The 17,552-nt window shown below is 35.7% G+C and overlaps 1 protein-coding gene across 3 annotated transcripts in view; it reads left to right on the top strand.

Moving 5' to 3' along the window:
• The first annotated feature begins 1,537 nt into the window (after positions 1 to 1,537).
• MAP2 (microtubule associated protein 2) overlaps positions 1,538 to 17,552 on the top strand; it is a 210,050-nt gene continuing 194,035 nt past the window's right edge. For all 3 annotated transcript variants that reach the window (XM_029225970.1, XM_029225969.1, XM_029225966.1), the window contains exon 1: positions 1,538 to 1,586. The gene's annotated coding sequence lies outside the window, so the exon portion shown is untranslated. The remainder of the gene's footprint in view (positions 1,587 to 17,552) is intronic.

Genomic DNA, 17,552 nt, shown 5'->3' with positions numbered 1-17,552 from the left:
CCAAGTTGTATGGATACAATTTCATTCTGTGTGATAAAATTCACTTTTCTTAAGCACCTGCTCTTAAGACTAAAAATCAAGAATTTCATTTTCAATCGTATTTTTACTAGTATTCCCTTTATATTATTTTTTACTAAAATTGTATATTTAAGGTGTACAACATAATTTGATATACAGATGCATAGTGAAATGATTACTACAATCAAACTAATTAACATATTACCTCAAAATATATTAATATTATTTTAGATGGTTCTTTTCATTAAATAATTATGATTTTTAGGTTAATTAGCTTTTGGACTTTACCTAGGAGCCTAATAATGAACCATTTCTAACAATATCATGTGGAACATATTCCAATTTCCAACCAGTTAGTCACAAACACACTTCTAGAACCTAACTTGATTTTTTTAAATTGGAGATTTAGCCATGGATGCTCCCTGCAGCAAGCCAAGAATCTCACTCTGTCATTTTAAAGTTATCTTCTTTACTAACTGTCCAAAAGACAGGCTGACTTTTGGCACAGAAGTTTGGGGTTTGCTTTTGTCCTTGGTTTACTTTCTTGTTACTTCCACTTGACAATGCGCTTCTCAGCATGATTTGGTGGTTAACACTTAGGTGTAAGAAAATGATGGGAAGATTGCTAGGTTGCCATTGGAATTGTCATACTTGACTTTTGTTGCCTTTAAACAGATTGTTGATGCTGCACTTTGAATCTGCAGACTGTCTGTGGATGTTAAATCAGATTAAGGATCCAAATACATCAGTTTTATTATTATTTCTTTTTTAAAGATTTTTTTTTTGTGGACTATTTTTTTTTTTTTTGGCTGCCTTGGGTCTTCATTGCTACTTACAGGCTTTCTCTAGTTGCAGCAAGTGGGGGCTACTCTTCCTTATGGTGCGTGGGCTTCTCATTGCAGTGGCTTCTTTTGTTGCTGAGCATGGGCTCTAGGTGTGCGGACTTCAGTAGTTGCAGTGCGTGGGCTCAGTAGTTGTGGCTCGTGGGCTCTAGAGCGCAGGCTCAGTAGTTGTGGCGCACAGGCTTAGTTGCTCCGTGGCATGTGGGATCTTCCTGGACCAGGAATGGAACCCACGTCCCCTGAATTGACAGGTGGATTCTTAACCACCGTGCCACCAGGGAAATCCTTCAGTTTTATTATTTTTACTTAAACATCTTTCAAGTTAAATGGTAGTATATTCAGTACAGAATTTGTTAACAAATACTTTTGGTTGATGTTTTAGAATATAAATATAAGAATTGTTCTACTTTAAATAAATAGAAACTGCTGAAAATAAAAATAGTATCTAATTTGGACATCTAATATATGTTTTTAAATGAAATCCAGAAGATAATTTTAAGTTTAAAGTTTTACAGCTACATAGCCCCCTTGTTGTAAATGGATTGGATATATGGTCAGCCAGTAAATTTTATGGGCAGGGATCCAAGTAACTTAACATCATCTTCCTCTTTAGTAAAATAAAAGACTAAATCATTCCATTGATTTAATTTATGGGATGTTTTCTGTTTATCTTTCAGATTTTATTGATCTGATCCCAGGTGTCTTGTGACTGCTAGCTGGAATTAAGTTTGGTGGTGTGTTTATATAGTGATTATGAATAAACTGTGAAATAAAATAGAGGCATCATGGGCCTTTGGACAGTTGGGTCAGAGTACTTTTGCAGGTTGTGGTAGAAAGCTGAAACTTGTTGAGAACTGGATACATTTCAGACTTGGGGCACTTACAGACATGTTTTCCTGAGCAGTGTTTGTTTTCATAGTTAGTATTTCTTTGATTATCGAGTTTCATTTATTTTACCTGTCTTACTTGCTAAATTTTGATTAAATAAAAAGATCCAATTCTAATTCATTCATTTAATAAATGTATCAAAAGAGTGATTTCTTTGTAAAGCTGACTAGCATTTTAAAGAATGGTCAGCTTTCTGAATATGCAGAAAAATACTTTTGAAGCCCACAATTGGGTAGCCACATTTCCTAAGAATGGTAGAGTTGAAAAATTGCTCATCAATTGTAAATTTCAGTTAATTAGCAGAGTTTTAAGATGCCATTCCTTTTGTTCTATTTTCTTGTTAATTGGTTTTAAGGGAGACTCAAAAACAGCTTAACTGAGTTTAGAGTAATAACAGCCTTACAGGGCACTCACATCTGTTGGCTTACAATTTCATTTATCCCTTCTCCTTTCTTCTCTAGAACATGTATTTATATTGTAAAACAAAATAAAAAAACTAAACCCTGAATAAAATAAGGGCTTTTGTTGCTTATAAAAGAGCAAAATGCCAGGTGCTGCTGAACTTTTTGTACAGGCTTTTTTTTTTTTTTTTTTGCGGTACACGGGCCTCTCACTGTTGCGGCCTCTCCCGTTGCGGAGCACAGGCTCTGGACGCGCAGGCTCAGCGGCCATGGCTCACGGGCCCAGCCGCTCCGCGGCATGTGAGATACTCCCGGACCGGGGCACGAACCCGTGTCCCCTGCATTGGCAGGCGGACTCTCAACCACTGCGCCACCAGGGAAGCCCTGTACAAACTTTTGATTAATAATTAACATAAAGAAAAACATTGGCTTTTCCTTTATGCATACATTAATCAGGCATTTAGCCTTCAAAAGCCCATATTTACTCTTCAGATTGCAGTGTCTAACACGTAGCAGGCACACAGTAAATATGTACCTTTTCTGGCCTCAATTCTGACCTCGCTCTTCCAACCCCCAATATATCACACACAGACACACACACACACACACACACACAACTACTGTTATTTCTACTTTTCGTGTACAAATTGTGCTTTCTTATCCTTGAAATCTGGATGGATTGAAGCAAATATGTTATACTGGAATCATGACTACTGATAATTGGCAACTTAATAAGGAAAAAAAGGAACATGTCTATAATAGTGACAGTAAAAAGTCTCTATTTGTAACTTGCATTGTTTCATTATGTGTTCATATAGTTTACAGTTGAATTTATTGGAGACACTTAGGCTGACTCCCTTTTATATTCACTCCTCAGTATATTCTATGTAAACTTGTACACATTTAAACATGGAATTTCTTGTAAGACTATTTTGGACTTTTTCCTACTCTTCTTTCCCTGCCAGCTTCTACCCATCTGCCAATCAAAAATTACAAGTAGAATGAGATTTTTGGCAAAGTAAAAATCTTTGAATCAGGAATATTTTCAATGCACAGGGTTAAATTTGAATTGTTATTTTAAAATTTTAATTAAAAGTAAATTAGGGCTTCCCTGGTGGCGCAGTGGTTAAGAATTTGCCTGCCAATGCAGGGGACACCGGTTCGATCCCTGGTCTGGGAAGATCCCACATGCCACGGAGCAACTAAGCCCGTGTGGCGCAACTACTGAGCCTGCGCTCTAGAGCCCGCAAGCCACAACTACTGAAGCCTGCACAGCTAGAGCCCATGCTCCGCAGTGAGAAGCCCACGCACTGCAACGAAGAGTAGCCCCCACTCGCTGCAACTAGAGAAAGCCCATGCGCAGCAGTGAAGACCCAACACAGCCAGAAATAAATAAATTAAATTAAATTTTAAAAAAGAGAATTGTATTTTGTCCTCTTCCTTTTGTATTTTTGTTTTATGGTTGGTATGGTCAACATGACAACTTGAAATTTCATTTCATTTTGGCCACTTTTCAGAAAAAAAAAGCTAAAATGAAACATGTAAAAAGAAAAGAAATAAAAGATTTTGTTAAATAGAAGTGTAAATAACTGTAAGAGTAATACACAAAAACTTTTCTTAATGTAATCCTCTACTCATCTTCCATATGGAGAGTTTCTTTTGTGAGAGTGTGAACATAATTTTAGTGTATTTGGTCTGATTGTGAAAAGTCAGGATGACTTACATACTCCAAAATAAATATATCTATTAAAATATATAAAGTGTGCATAGAAATGGAAGCATGTTTAAACATCTCATATTACCACGTCTTTTCACTTGGATATGTATGGTTCAGTACAATTTGTATTATTTCTCTTTCCAGCTGAGAATGATAAGATATTTAAATTAAATTTGGTAATCAGTTATCTAAATTACATTTTGGAAAAGCAGCTAGATTTAACAAGACTTTTTAGAGATACATTAATTCACCAGAAATAGCCAGATTCTCAACACAAAATATGATATATAATAGAATTGCTATTCTTTTCTCAACTAGAGCTGGGTTATTTTGCTTCAGGGAAAAAAGGGGTTTCCCTTATAGAAAAGCTTCTTCTTCTATAATATTAGCTGAGCAAAATAACTAGTGTTGCTAGATAAAAGCAAGTTATAGATAGGGATATATAAAATGGGATATCAGAAATGTGCTTGCACTTCTGCACAGTAAAGGAAACCATCAACAAAATGAGAAGGCAACCTCCTGGATAGGAGAAAACATTTGCAAATCATATATCTTATAAGGGGCTAATATCCAAAATATATATATAAAACATATATAACTGAAGAGCAAAAAAACAAACAATCCAATTAAAAAATGGGAAGAAGATATGATAGTTATTTTTCCAAAGAAGATGTACAGATGGCCAACAGATACATGAAAAGATGCTCAACATCATTAATCATCAGGGAAATGCAAATCAAAACTGCAATGAGATGTCACCTCATACCTGTTAAGATGGTTACTATCAAAGAGACAAGAAATAACTGTTGGAGAGGATGTGGAGAAAACGGAATCCTTGTGCACTGTTTGTGGGAATGTAAATTGGCCCAGCCACTACGGAAAACAGTATGGAGGTTCCTCAAAAATTTAAAAATAGAGCTACCATATGTTCCAGCAATTCCACTTCTGAATATTTTTCTGAAGAAAGTGAAAACACTAATTTGAAAAGATATATGCACCCCCATGTACACTGCAGCATTATTTACAAGAGCCAAGATATGGAAACAACCTAAATGTACATCAGTGGATGAATGGATAAAGAAGATATCGTATATATGTGAAATGGGTGAAGGGAGGCAAAATTTACAGTCTTCCAGTTATAAAATAAATTGTGGGATGTAATGTACAGCATGGAGACTACTGTTAATAATACTATGTTGCACATTTGAAAGTTGCTGAGAGACTAGATCTTAAAAGTTCTCATCACACAAAAAAAAGATTGTGTAACTGTAAATGGTGATGAATGTTAACTAGACTTATTGTGGTGATCATTTCACAATATATACAAATAGCGAATCATGTTGTACACCTGAAACTAATATAATGGTGTATGTCAATTGTACCTCAATAAAAATTTTTTAAATGTCCTTGCAACATTTCATCAACTCTAAGATATACATTTTTTTACATTAAACTATGTAAAATCAAAAAATGCCGTAGTTAAATTGGCAATTTTTTTTTCTTTCTTGGTGGCAAAGTGTGCCCTACAATGGATTCTATCTTAGATTCTATGAAATATAGTGTTACTGAATTCAGATTGGAAAACAATTTAAATTTCCTCAAGTTATTACAAAAGGAAATCAGAGTGAAGTCCAGAAACAAGAAAGTCAAGCTTGATATTCATTCTTAAAAACACTTTATACCACAATTTTTACCTTTTAAAAAACATGTATTGATTTTTCTGATATTTTTCTTTTTTATTATTAATACTGCTACCAGTATTTGGGCATACTTCCCTCCAGTTTTTGTCTTGCTTTGCTTTCACAAAAGTGAAGTTACACTTTGTATCCTGTGACTCCTGGTTTCTTGAAAATGTGATTTTAACAGCTGTGTAATATTTCATCCTATTCCATAATTCTTTTTACCATTTACCCACTGTTGGGCATTCAGACTATTTTCAATATCTCATTATTTCTACCTGGAGCTGGATTTTTCTCCTAATTCTAGTTTATCCCTCTGCTTTGAATTCAGCTGCTTGTAGTCACATTGTCTGACTTTATTATTTTATCTGTAAAATGGGAATAAAAATAACTTATACTTCACTTAAGGATTAAATGAGATAATGCATATTTATGGATCTTAAATAGGGAAGATTTCAATTCATTTTTAAATTCTCTGTCAAAGGCCTTTTCTTTTCATAGTTTTTACATGAGTAATACATTCTGGTGTTTCTCCCAAGACAGGGAATAAAACCAATGAAGATCTTTAAATTATTGTCATAAAATAAAATACATAAATGAAAAAGCTGGAATATAAATATTTTGTTTTAAACTGATCAAAAAAGTAATTTCTCTGTGCTCTGCTGAGTAGTATTATATCTTTTATTAAAGATACTCTTAGCAGGGCTTCCCTGGTGGCGCAGTGGTTGAGAGTCCGCCTGCTGATGCAGGGGACACAGGTTTGTGCCCCGGTCCGGGAAGATCCCACATGCCGCAGAGCGGCTGGGCCCGTGAGCCATGGCCGCTGAGCCTGTGCGTCCGGAGCCTGTGCTCCGCAAGGGGAGAGGCCACAACAGTGAGAGGCCCGCGTACTGAAAAAAAAAAAAAGATACTCTGAGCAAACTAAGCAGCGTATTGCACAATTAAGCAGATTTTCACTTAGAAAAAAAAAAAAACAGTGTATAAAATGCTAATACTTTGAGGATACCCTTAAGTCTTACTAGTAAGCTGCAGTGGGTTGCTTTCCAGAGTCAAGATAAAGTCTTTGATCAGCTACATAGTCAACCTTCAGTTACCACCTCAAGAAGAAGTTCTATTTCCCCTCTAACTTGCTTCATGTTGCTTCACACATCTCTCATAGCATTCATTCATGCTTCTTTAAGTTATATGTTACGATTATTTCCAGATATGTCTTATCTTCGCTAGCAACTCAGAAACTGGGGTCTTCACTCTTCTGCTTCCTGCCCTGGTAGGGCCTCATAGGAGTGGACACCCTGAAAATGCTTATTGAATGAATTGTAAAGATTAGAAGCAAAAATGAACAATTTTATTATATATTTGTAAACTAAATATATAGCTAAATATATGTGTGTGTGTATATATATATACACATATGTGTATATATGTTATAATAATTTTTAATCACTGTATTCTTTCCCTTGGTGATAGAAAAAAGTTGAGCAAAAAAAGTAGGGACTTTAAACAGATCACCCAAAAGACATCTGAAGTAGTAATAACTACTTGGTTTAATTTGGGGAATTTAAAAAAGTAAAGGTATGAGAAGGGTGATTGCTTTGTCATTCTACTTTATTCCTACATTGAGCTTAATATAATGATGGTATACTTATGGATGAAAACATATTCAGAATTCTAATTATTGGATTGACATGTGATAAAGTGACTTTGAGATTCTGGAAAGATTTGTAGACTACCTAATTATTTCTTTACCACTTTAAGGAGAGATGCAAAGCTGCTAGAATCACACTTCAAACTGGAAAGGCCAGTTAGTCCTTGGAGAATTTGTTTTCTTCTGTGCAGCTTTCTGAAATCTGAAGCATCATAAATACTTACTTTCTGCTTTTTATAAAAAGTAATCTTTCCCATTACAAACATGCCAATCAAGAAATAAGCCTCATGACATGATTTGGAATGGGATTGGTGGGGAGGCGGTTGGAGTGGGGGTGAGAGGCAAACGTTATCACCTCTCAATCTCCTCATATGAACCAGTGAAATACCCCAGGAATATATGTTTCCAGAATTGCTCCTTTATTTTGAGAGTCTTAACATACTGAGGAAATAGGCTTGTTGATGCCCCAGAGGACAAATAGGAAAATACAACCCATTGGAAATATCTTAAATAACAAGTAACAGATGTTTTTCCCACATGAGAAAAAAATATTCTAGCTGATCCTTTTTGTCTTAACTAAATGTTTGTAGTGTCAAATGGCTACAAGAGACAACCCCTTGGATATATTTTCATACAAACCCCATGCTTATGAAATCAATCCTATGGGTTTAATTCACTGACCAGCTAATTTTTATTCTTTTCTTGAATTCATCTGAAAGAATGCCATTCCAAAGAATAGCACAGCTGATCTTTTTATATCATTTATATCATTAAAGAATACCATGACTTTAATTTGGGCCTATATCTTATTAAGGCAGCTTGGAGAATTTAAAAACATAAGAAGTGCATTTTCTTCTTGTGTAGGAAGGAGTCTGTTCATTTAGAAATCCTTTATTTCTTTTATGGCCTACTTATTGCAAAGTAAGAACTTTATATTATTAAAATGGGATATGCTTTCTTGTTCCTCAGCTTCTATAAATCTACATGAGACTTACTAAGTTTCATCAGTTATTCATCCAAGGATAGAAAATCATCAGTTGCATATGGTAGAAAAAGGAAAACAGCGCATAATACGTATGCATTAGATAGGTACATAGATATGCATGCTGATGTTGGACAGTTTCGCCAGTGAACAATACAAGGGCTTCACTTTGGGGCATACTTGATGGGCCATTCCTGTTAAAGCAGCTAAAATTATCTGCCTTTTCTGAAATCATTCCTTCTAGTTGTTTAGCAATATAAAAATGTTAGTTAAGAAACCATTTTGTGCTAATAAACCAAAGCGGATTTGGTTTCACTCCATATTACTCAGTGTCTTATGACCATCAACTTATGTTACTTTAGAGTCTTTGTTTACTTTTCTTTCCCCTATTTTTAATCTGTTTAGGGAAGAGCTGAATAAAAAAAGAAAAACTTAACATTATACACTTACATCTATATTTGTGTATCTACCCATGTCTCTCTCTCGTTCTTTCTCTTCTCCTCCCTCTCTCTCCTATCTTCCAGTAAAAGTTGTATGTCTGTCAAGTAAAGTTTATAGTTCAAATATAGAAGAAGTCTATTAGCTAATTTTTAGAATATAAATACATATTTGGAACTTTAAATATTATCATCTTCATTTTATGAATAGAGGTACCTAGTCACTAAATCAGACACAATTTTTATAATAAACTATTCCTCTGTGAAATGTAATAGTTCTTAAAATACAGAACAGTCTTTTGGAGGATAAAAATAAGTAGAAAAATACATATTTGCCCAAATGTAATTACTTGCTTATAGTATATTTGTATATCCCATTCAATAGTGGCTTCATTTATAAGATATTAATCTTTAGAATGATAAATTAGAGTGAACTTGATATCGTTTGACTGAAGATGTTTTGCTTATAGAGTGGAAATACTTTTTCAGTCTTGTCCCTAAATCTGTTATCACATAGTAGTGCCTTGCCAGAAGTAGCTCTCTAGGTACAAGATGAAGGTACAAGAATGAGTTAGTCCACTTTTAAAAAACACCTATGCTGGCATCTTTAAGGGGTCTTAAAACCATCTTAAAGAATATCAGCCCCATAAATGAGACTAAACTAGACAAAAGGGGTAGAAAACATATATGTGTCCATGGAGGGAAGGAGGGCTTCATTTCTGAAACCATTAGGCAAAGTTAAATTACAAGAATTCCCTTCTCTAATTGTGCTTTTTATTTCCAAGTTTTTTTCATTGTTTAAGAATTTTAGGTAAGTTTGGAAATATGGAAAAAGTAGGTCAGTGAGTAGGATGTTTGATTTGATAGGCAACTTTATAGATCCAAACACTTTCAAATTTCACTTTGACTTTCCATTTCTTTTAGGGACTCAGAGATCTAATAGGCCATCTGGCATTAATATCACATAATAATAATAATAATTACCTTTTGGGGTTTTCTACCTCTTTTAACTATTTGGAAATGAAGATGTACATCTTTTCCTATTAGTAGTATGTTTGAGGCATGCATAAGCAGCCATGTAGGCTAGGTGAAATTAATTTGAGAAATTATACTTATATATACAGGCTAGGATATTATATAGGTGTTTCAGTGGAATGTAATCAGCTCCCCTTCTATTTCATGCAAGTATTGCACAGCATAGAAAATTCATGTACTTAATAATTACTTAAGTTACTTTAAAATATCTTATGGTACTTGAATAATCATGCATTAACTATAAATGGAAACCCCACCACCACCAAGGAGTTACCTAAATAGTTGTTATTCCTCTCCATCAAACATGATTCTTCTCCTCTACCATACCTGGAATTGCTGTTTTTCTTTTATATTATAGGGGCTGAATAAATATTTGTTAATTTTCTGATTTTCCCATATCTGGGCAGTTTTCATAAACTTTCTTGGTTACTACTAAGGTGCTCAGTTGCAGAAGAAGAATGAGACCAAGTGGCAAAAGTTGTTTTAACTTTGAGTTTAGAAAATATAGAAGCTCTTTACCTTTACATAAATATAAAGAAGATGCAAAAGTCAATTACTTCATCATTCAACAAGGCAACATAGGAAGCTTTCAGAAATGGAATATGTTTTGTCACTGCAACATATGGCAAAATGCCAGTGGGAGACATTAAAAGTGTTTGAAACATGATTTGATTTGGTTTTGCTTTCAGAAAGTTTTCTCAGGTAAATGGTTTCTCTTTGGATTAAACATCGTATCTTCTGTGTCATGGTTTGATCAAAGATATTTTTACCAGCTCACTATTTATCTCATAAAGACCACACTGATACTATTCTTGATACTTAGCTCTTTATTTCACCATTTTGACACTATCGTAAATGGTGTCCCACTCAGCTAGTCAAACAGTGTACTGCTTTCTTGGATGTAGAAGTCATTAGCTCCATGTGGAAGGTGCCCCATGTGGAAGTCTACCACTTTAGGGTGGGAGGATGATGAGGAGTGGGGAAAGGAAGAAGTGTGCCCAAGGAAGAGAAGAGTTTGTATAAAAAAATCCTAGTTACGGATAAATGCCTGATACCCAAACAAATTTTTTTTTTTTTTTTTTTTTGCTGTACACGGGCCTCTCACTGTTGTGGCCTCTCCCGTTGCGGAGCACAGGCTCCCGACGCACAGGCTCTGCGGCCATGGCTCACGGGCCCAGCTGCTCCACGGCATGTGGGATCTTCCCGGACCCGTGTCCCCTGCATCGGCAGGCAGACTCTCAACCACTGCGCCACCAGGGAAGCCCCAAACAAATTTTTAAAAGGAAATAAAAAGTAAAACAGCCCAGATGATAACCTTTTTTTTTTTTCTGATCTAGACTTTGGGTAATCAGATTGCTTCTTTCAGTTTCGTACTTCCATGGAAATTCATAAATGATGGTATTTCTAAATCATGGGTTGCTACCAGTACTTTCATAGTAAAAATCTCTGCATATATGAAGTAAGCCTACACAAGAAGATACAGTTCTAATGAAACAGAGCAGTTATTACTAAATCAAGTTTTGAGAATACGCGTGTGGTTCATTTGAGTCCTAGGTTCTATGGATGCTTTAGAAGTATTAAAAATGGTTCCTTTGGTCTCCAGTAGCTTGTAGTCAAGTTAAGGGAAGGGAAAATGAAGGCATATAAATAGCAACTAATACATGGCAATACAATCAAATACTAAGTACAGATATAACTTTCTAGAGAGATCCAGAAAAGGTATAATTCATCGTGATTTACAAGGACCACATAAAAAAAAAAAAAAGGAATTTCAACTGCGTTTAAAAGTGAATAGAATTTAAATAGACATATAATGTGAGAGCTAGACAAAGAAGGGCATTTCTTAAAAGGGGTCTACAGAAGCCTAGGCACAGAGAAAGGACTGGGAATTTAGGAGACCTGGAACAGAGAATGCAGGACAAGTTTACTTTGGACCTGGATTTTGCCTCTTCCATCTCCCCTTCTATCTCAACCTTCCATTTTTTCTCTTTCAGCAAATATCTGTTGAACTTTTACGTGTATATTTTTTTAAACTATGAGCAGGAATCCAATCCATCATGAGACTTCTCCTGCTCTTTTTGTGCACAAAGAATAGTTACATAGAGAAATACTAATCTGAAGGTCTGTTCTAAGAGCTTACATTAATAAAATTATGTTTTATGTTAGGTTGTTTTAGAAGAAAAAATAAACATCAATATCTTGACACATGGGAGCCAAATGTTCTAACTGACATTCATGCTATCTGGATTTGTTTTATTTTGGTATTAATATTACCAAGCTTGTTCATAATTAAAGATAAATGAAATAGTAAAATTAAATATCTCTTTAATAAATTTCACATGGGAAATTTGGAATTTCACCATCTGAATTATTTGTTAAATTTTCTAAAAGGCCTCCACTCCAGGGAGAAGGGTTAATTGGAATTGAAATTGTTGGAGAAATACAATTAAAAACAAAAACTTCTCCCAACCCCAAAATCCTTTCCACAAAGTTAGTAAAGAAAGAAAACACTTCTGTTAATGAATAAGCGCTAAATTAGAATGTGATGGGCATCAGAGGCAATCCACTAAGAGATTGCAAAGACCAAAAGAAATTTCACCCTTCTAAATAGTCAAGCAGATACAACCCATTACATACATGCTTTCAAGGGAAACAATAACTAGTTCTCGAGTAAGAGGACTGAATTTACTTGGCAACTGGGGTGACCATCTGTGTTAGCTAATTGGCTTTCTTTAGTGGAGGGAGAGACTTCTAGTACCTTTCCAACAGGAAGTAGTTTTACAACTTGGAGCAAGAAGCCAACCTAAATTAGGCTCTAATACTCTCCAGCAAGAATTGGGAGATAGAGGAGCTATTCCCCCTCAATGTTTGCATTTCAAAAAGATGGCTCCCAGGTCTTTGAAAAAAACATTTCTGAATGTGAGGGTGACTGGAGACTTAATTAGCTATTATAAAGATTTACATGCATTTGAAAAGGAAGGTGCAAGAATTTCTAAAAGAAAAAAGAAAGGGGAAAGTCTCTACCCTAATTTTCAACAGGGAGAATTAAGCCCCTTATTTTTAATTTGTATTTGCCCTTACAGTGAGTAATATCATTATTTACTAAGAAAAGTCAATGAATGATTTCAGTTTTTCAAATATTCTGCTAATATACTCTAAAACAAAGAAAAAATAGAATTTAAAATGGGAAGATTTTAAGTAGAGTCATCACTCCTTCCTCACTCTATAGTTGCCTGGTTGCTGGGTAGATTAGTGGGGTAGGACTGCTCAGATTTGGCCTTTGTAAGGGAGGGCGGGCCTCTGCGGAGAGCAGAATGGACAATATAAAAAGAATTTAAACTACTCCTCTAAGTGCGTTTGAGATCAGACATTCACAGCTTTCTGGTGAATTTAACTTAAACTCTCCTTAACTAAAGGATCTCTGGTGCTCATTCAAATGTTAATATTTGGCCATCTGCTTTTTTTTCTAAGCAAGACAAGCTGGAGGTCATGTGACCCTAATTACAGCAATTATGAGCTTTCTGGGAATAATCAATCATTCAGCTTGCAACCAGAGTAAGCATCTGCTGATGAAAAATAGATCAGGAGATTAGTAAATCCAGGCTTCCCTGTAAGACATTCAATGATTCGTTTCTTAGTATGTATACTTACACAGAGCTAAAACCCATATGCTCTAATAGGAGCATACTTTTTCCATATGGGTTACTTTTTTCTTACACTTTCTCTTTAAATTTAGTAGAAACAGTTTAAAATGCATATTTTTATGTGTGTGAATAAATTAGTATTCTGAAGAAGGACATGGAGAAAACTCTAATAATGACTAATAATGAAGCAGCAGCCTTCACCTACACAAATTTTATTTCTCTGCGCAAAGAGAAAAGAATGTCGCCAGGGCTCAATTTTTCCAGCAGAAGTATTATTTCATATTATTTTATTTTGCTTTAATTTCTTAATTTGGGGATTAAGAAAGTGCAAGAAGACCTAACTTCTAATTACAAGGATGTGTATTTAAGGGAAAATTCTTCAGACAACCTAAGGCCTTCTGAGAGTCATTCTTTAACAAGGCAAAATATTTTCCCTTTCATAAGGCCATTTACTTCTCGAGAAATTATAATTTCATAGGCTAGGTTTTAGCAGTATTGTTTACCTTGCTCCCTATTACACTTTTCAGACTCACAGTTTTAAATTTCATTGAGTGTCATTGGGTTTATTTTGAACCTGGCCCATATCACACAGAAACCTTTGAACAAAACTGCTCATGCTGACTGCACGTTGTGATATGTGACAGTATCTTGTCAATACTGTCTGGTTGCAATTATGTTGATTAATGTCAGTGCGATGAAAGATAACGCATGGCACCTTCTTTTGAAAATCACTCATTATGCCAATCTGCCTCCAAAGCCAAGTTTAGAGCTTTTTATAATTTCCTATTTTAGTATTGAGTCAGGCTAACCTTATTTCTAGCCTGTGTAAATGGACACCTAGTAGATTATTTATTCATTAAAGAAATGCTGTTGTGAGCACCACAGTGTGCCAGGAAATGTGCTAGAAGGGAACATGGCAGGCAGAGTCTTGCCCTTTCTTTTTGAGGCGGTAACTCGAACAGCCTTCGAAGTGCATCCATGTGCTGTACAGCACGTTTATGTGATGCACCTAAATATAATGTGCAGTTTGCTAAATGGTTTGTCCTCATCTATTAAGAATTTTAAAATGCAGCAACTGATGGCTTTCAAAAGCATTTTTGTGGCAGCACCTGTCAAGTTCCCCCCCTTCCTTTTTTATCATTACTAGGAAACCACACAATTTATTCTTCAAGAATAAAGGATGTCTGATTGGATCATAACCTTTTCCTCCCACCTTCATCTGTCTGTCTTTTTGCTTCCTCCTTGCTTCCTGTAAACTCTTTAATCTTCTTTTAAAAACTAAAAATTAAAAAAAGCTGCTTCAGCTGTAAGGATGGATATCTCTCCCTTCTAACTTCTCAGGAAAAAAACAGGAAAGAGAGTTTACCATATTAGAATTCTGTCAGCTGGGACTCTGTGCCTTTTGTAAAGATAACATTAGAAGCACATTTATGATCCATCTGACCCTTTAAGCCAAGAAATTGGGATTTTGAGATCAATAGTTTAAGCTTCACATATTCCATTCTACAGCATATTTTTAAGGAGAAGCTTCACATGCTAAATTCAATAATTATTGTTTTCATAAGTACCAGCACCCCCCTGATATTATTATTTTCAATGAATGATAGATTAAATATTTGATAATGTAGTTCAGTTGTTCAGCTTTATAAGACTTCATATAAATAAAATCATAAATCACACAGAAAAATCTTTTGACAGACCATATGTTTAGAGTTGGAGTTCAGAAAATGTTGTCTTCATAAACATAATTAAAACGAGGAGAGTTTGTCTGCTCACCTTTAGAGAAGTAGCAAAACGGTGGCGAGCTACCCCTCACACTGAGTATAAAACCAGACAGCTCGGGCTTCCCTGGTGGCGCAGTGGTTGAGAGTCCGCCTGCCAATGCAGGGGACGCGGGTTCGTGCCCCGGTCCGGGAAGATCCCGCATGCCGTGGAGCGGCTGGGCCCGTGAGCCATGGCCGCTGAGCCTGCGCGTCCGCAGCCTGTGCTCCGCAACAGGAGAGGCCACAACAGTGAGAGGCCCGCATACCACACACACACACAAAAAAACAGACAGCTCATTGTAGCATCATTTCTACCAGTGCTCTGGTACAAAGGGTGGGGCCCCTTTTGTTTCACCAACTGGATCTCATCTGTGATATGACAGAATGTATTAGGAAAAGAGAGAAACTTAGACATCAAGAACTAATCAGAGCAGAAAGGCATGGCCATGCACATCTGAATCAAGGCAGACATCACAGCATTATAAATATGGCCAGGGCAAAAATGATGGACATTTCCATAAGACAGTATTTTGAACTCTAAAAGCAGAGGAAGAAAAGTGAGCTGCAAGAAGTGTTACAGATGGCTATAAATGATACTAAATCATATCACCGAAGTCAGTTGATGAATCTTAAATCTCAGATTGAGGAAAATATTGCCCCCATCCTTTATGATATTTCAGGAAATGTTTGTGACAAATACTTTTCAAAATAACTTGAAAGTGCTATGACTATCAAAAGTATTTTATGATTTGGAGTCACTGATTCAGGGTTCAAATCAATACATAAAATAATTTTCAAAATTATTAATATATATAAGAGATTTGCAGCTGTAGGTCTCTCCCATGGAGAGGGGTATGGCCTGTGACTTCAATCCATGAAATTGTCATTAGAAGAGTCATTAATTAGGGTCTTTTAAAAAGTTCTTACGTGGAAATTTTTGTCTATTTACCTTTGGTCAGATTTTAAATCTTCCTCATTGGGAGAAAGTAATAGTTGACGCTACCTTCTCAGAAATAAAAATATTCCACTCAAACATATTACAACTTATGGACAGGAAACACAGAGCAGTAGATCAGTGAGGCATCAGCTCAATGCAGTCCACAATTATGGGTGATGAAATAAGAGTAGTCATGACTCTTAACGAATTTACAGTTGTCTTTTCCTGTTTATCTATGGTTGCCTAAATCTGGTCTTTAGATATGACATATTAAGTGCTTCTGCATAGCTTGGTAAGGCACAAATTAAATTCTGATATTTGTATTCACCTTAAATTAGTTAGCACCTGTAAGTAATTCTCAGCCTCGTCTCTTGTCACCTCCTCCCCTTTATTCTCCATTTTTCCTGTTGAGATGCATGCTTAGTCATCAGTTTCTCAGGGCAGCCTTCGCTCCACTGGGCTATATGTCTTGGCTCTGCACTCCGATGACACTCCAAATCTGATATGTCGTGGCATTTCACTTTATTCCCATTCCTTATTCAACGTTTATTTTTCTTTTGAATTAGATTCTAGGTTCTTTGAGGCAGAGACCATATATGCCTTGTCATTTCTGTCTTTCTGGAAACTTACACCCTGCCCAATACTATTTTAGTAGTCATTAAGTGTTGATTACTTTCACTGTCATTCTCATTGCTATTGTTGGATTGTTATTATTCCCAGTGCTTTGTGTACCCCTCTCTATTGCTGTCCTGAGCATCCCCTTTCTTTCTTTTTTAAATTTTTTTTTATTATTATTTATTCATTTTTTATTGGGGTATAGTTGTTTTACAATGTTGTGTTGGTTTCTACTGTACAGCAAAGTGGAGTTCCCTGTGCTATACAGCAGGTTCTCATTAGTTATCTATTTTATACATATTACTGTATATATGTCAATCCCAGTCTCCCAATTCATCCCATCCCCCACTTCTCCCCTTGGTGTCCATACATTTGTTCTCTACATTTATGTCTCTATTTCTGGCTTGCAAACCGGTCCATCTGTACCATTTTTCTAGATTCCACATATATGTGTTAATATACGATATTTTTCTCTTTCTGACTTACTTCACTCTCTATGACAGTCTCTAGGTCCATCCACATCTCTATAAATGATCCAATTTCATTCCTTTTTATGGCTGAGTAATATTCCATTGTATATATATATACCACATCTTCTTTATACATTCGTCTGTCGATGGACATGTAGGTTGCTTCCATGACCTGGCTATTGTAAATAGTGCTGCAATGAACATTGGGTGCATGTGTCTTTTTGAATTATGGCTTTCTCAGGGTATATGCCCAGTAGTGGGATTGCTGGGTTGTATGGTAGTTCTATTTTTAGTTTTTTAAGGAACCTCCATACTGTTCTCCATAGTGGCCGTATCAATTTACATTCCCACCACCAGTGCAAGAGGGTTCCCTTATCGCCACACCCTCTCCAGCATTTATTGTTTGTAGATTTTCTGATGATGGCCATTCTGACTGGTGTGAGGTGATACCTCATTGTAGTTTTGACTTGTATTTCTCT

The sequence above is a fragment of the Monodon monoceros genome, unplaced genomic scaffold (assembly GCF_005190385.1).
Source record: "Monodon monoceros isolate NGI ecotype Baffin Bay Population unplaced genomic scaffold, NGI_Narwhal_1 Super_Scaffold_16, whole genome shotgun sequence".
In the NCBI taxonomy this organism is placed as follows: domain Eukaryota; kingdom Metazoa; phylum Chordata; class Mammalia; order Artiodactyla; family Monodontidae; genus Monodon; species Monodon monoceros.
This window is presented reverse-complemented; position numbering and strand designations above follow the sequence as displayed.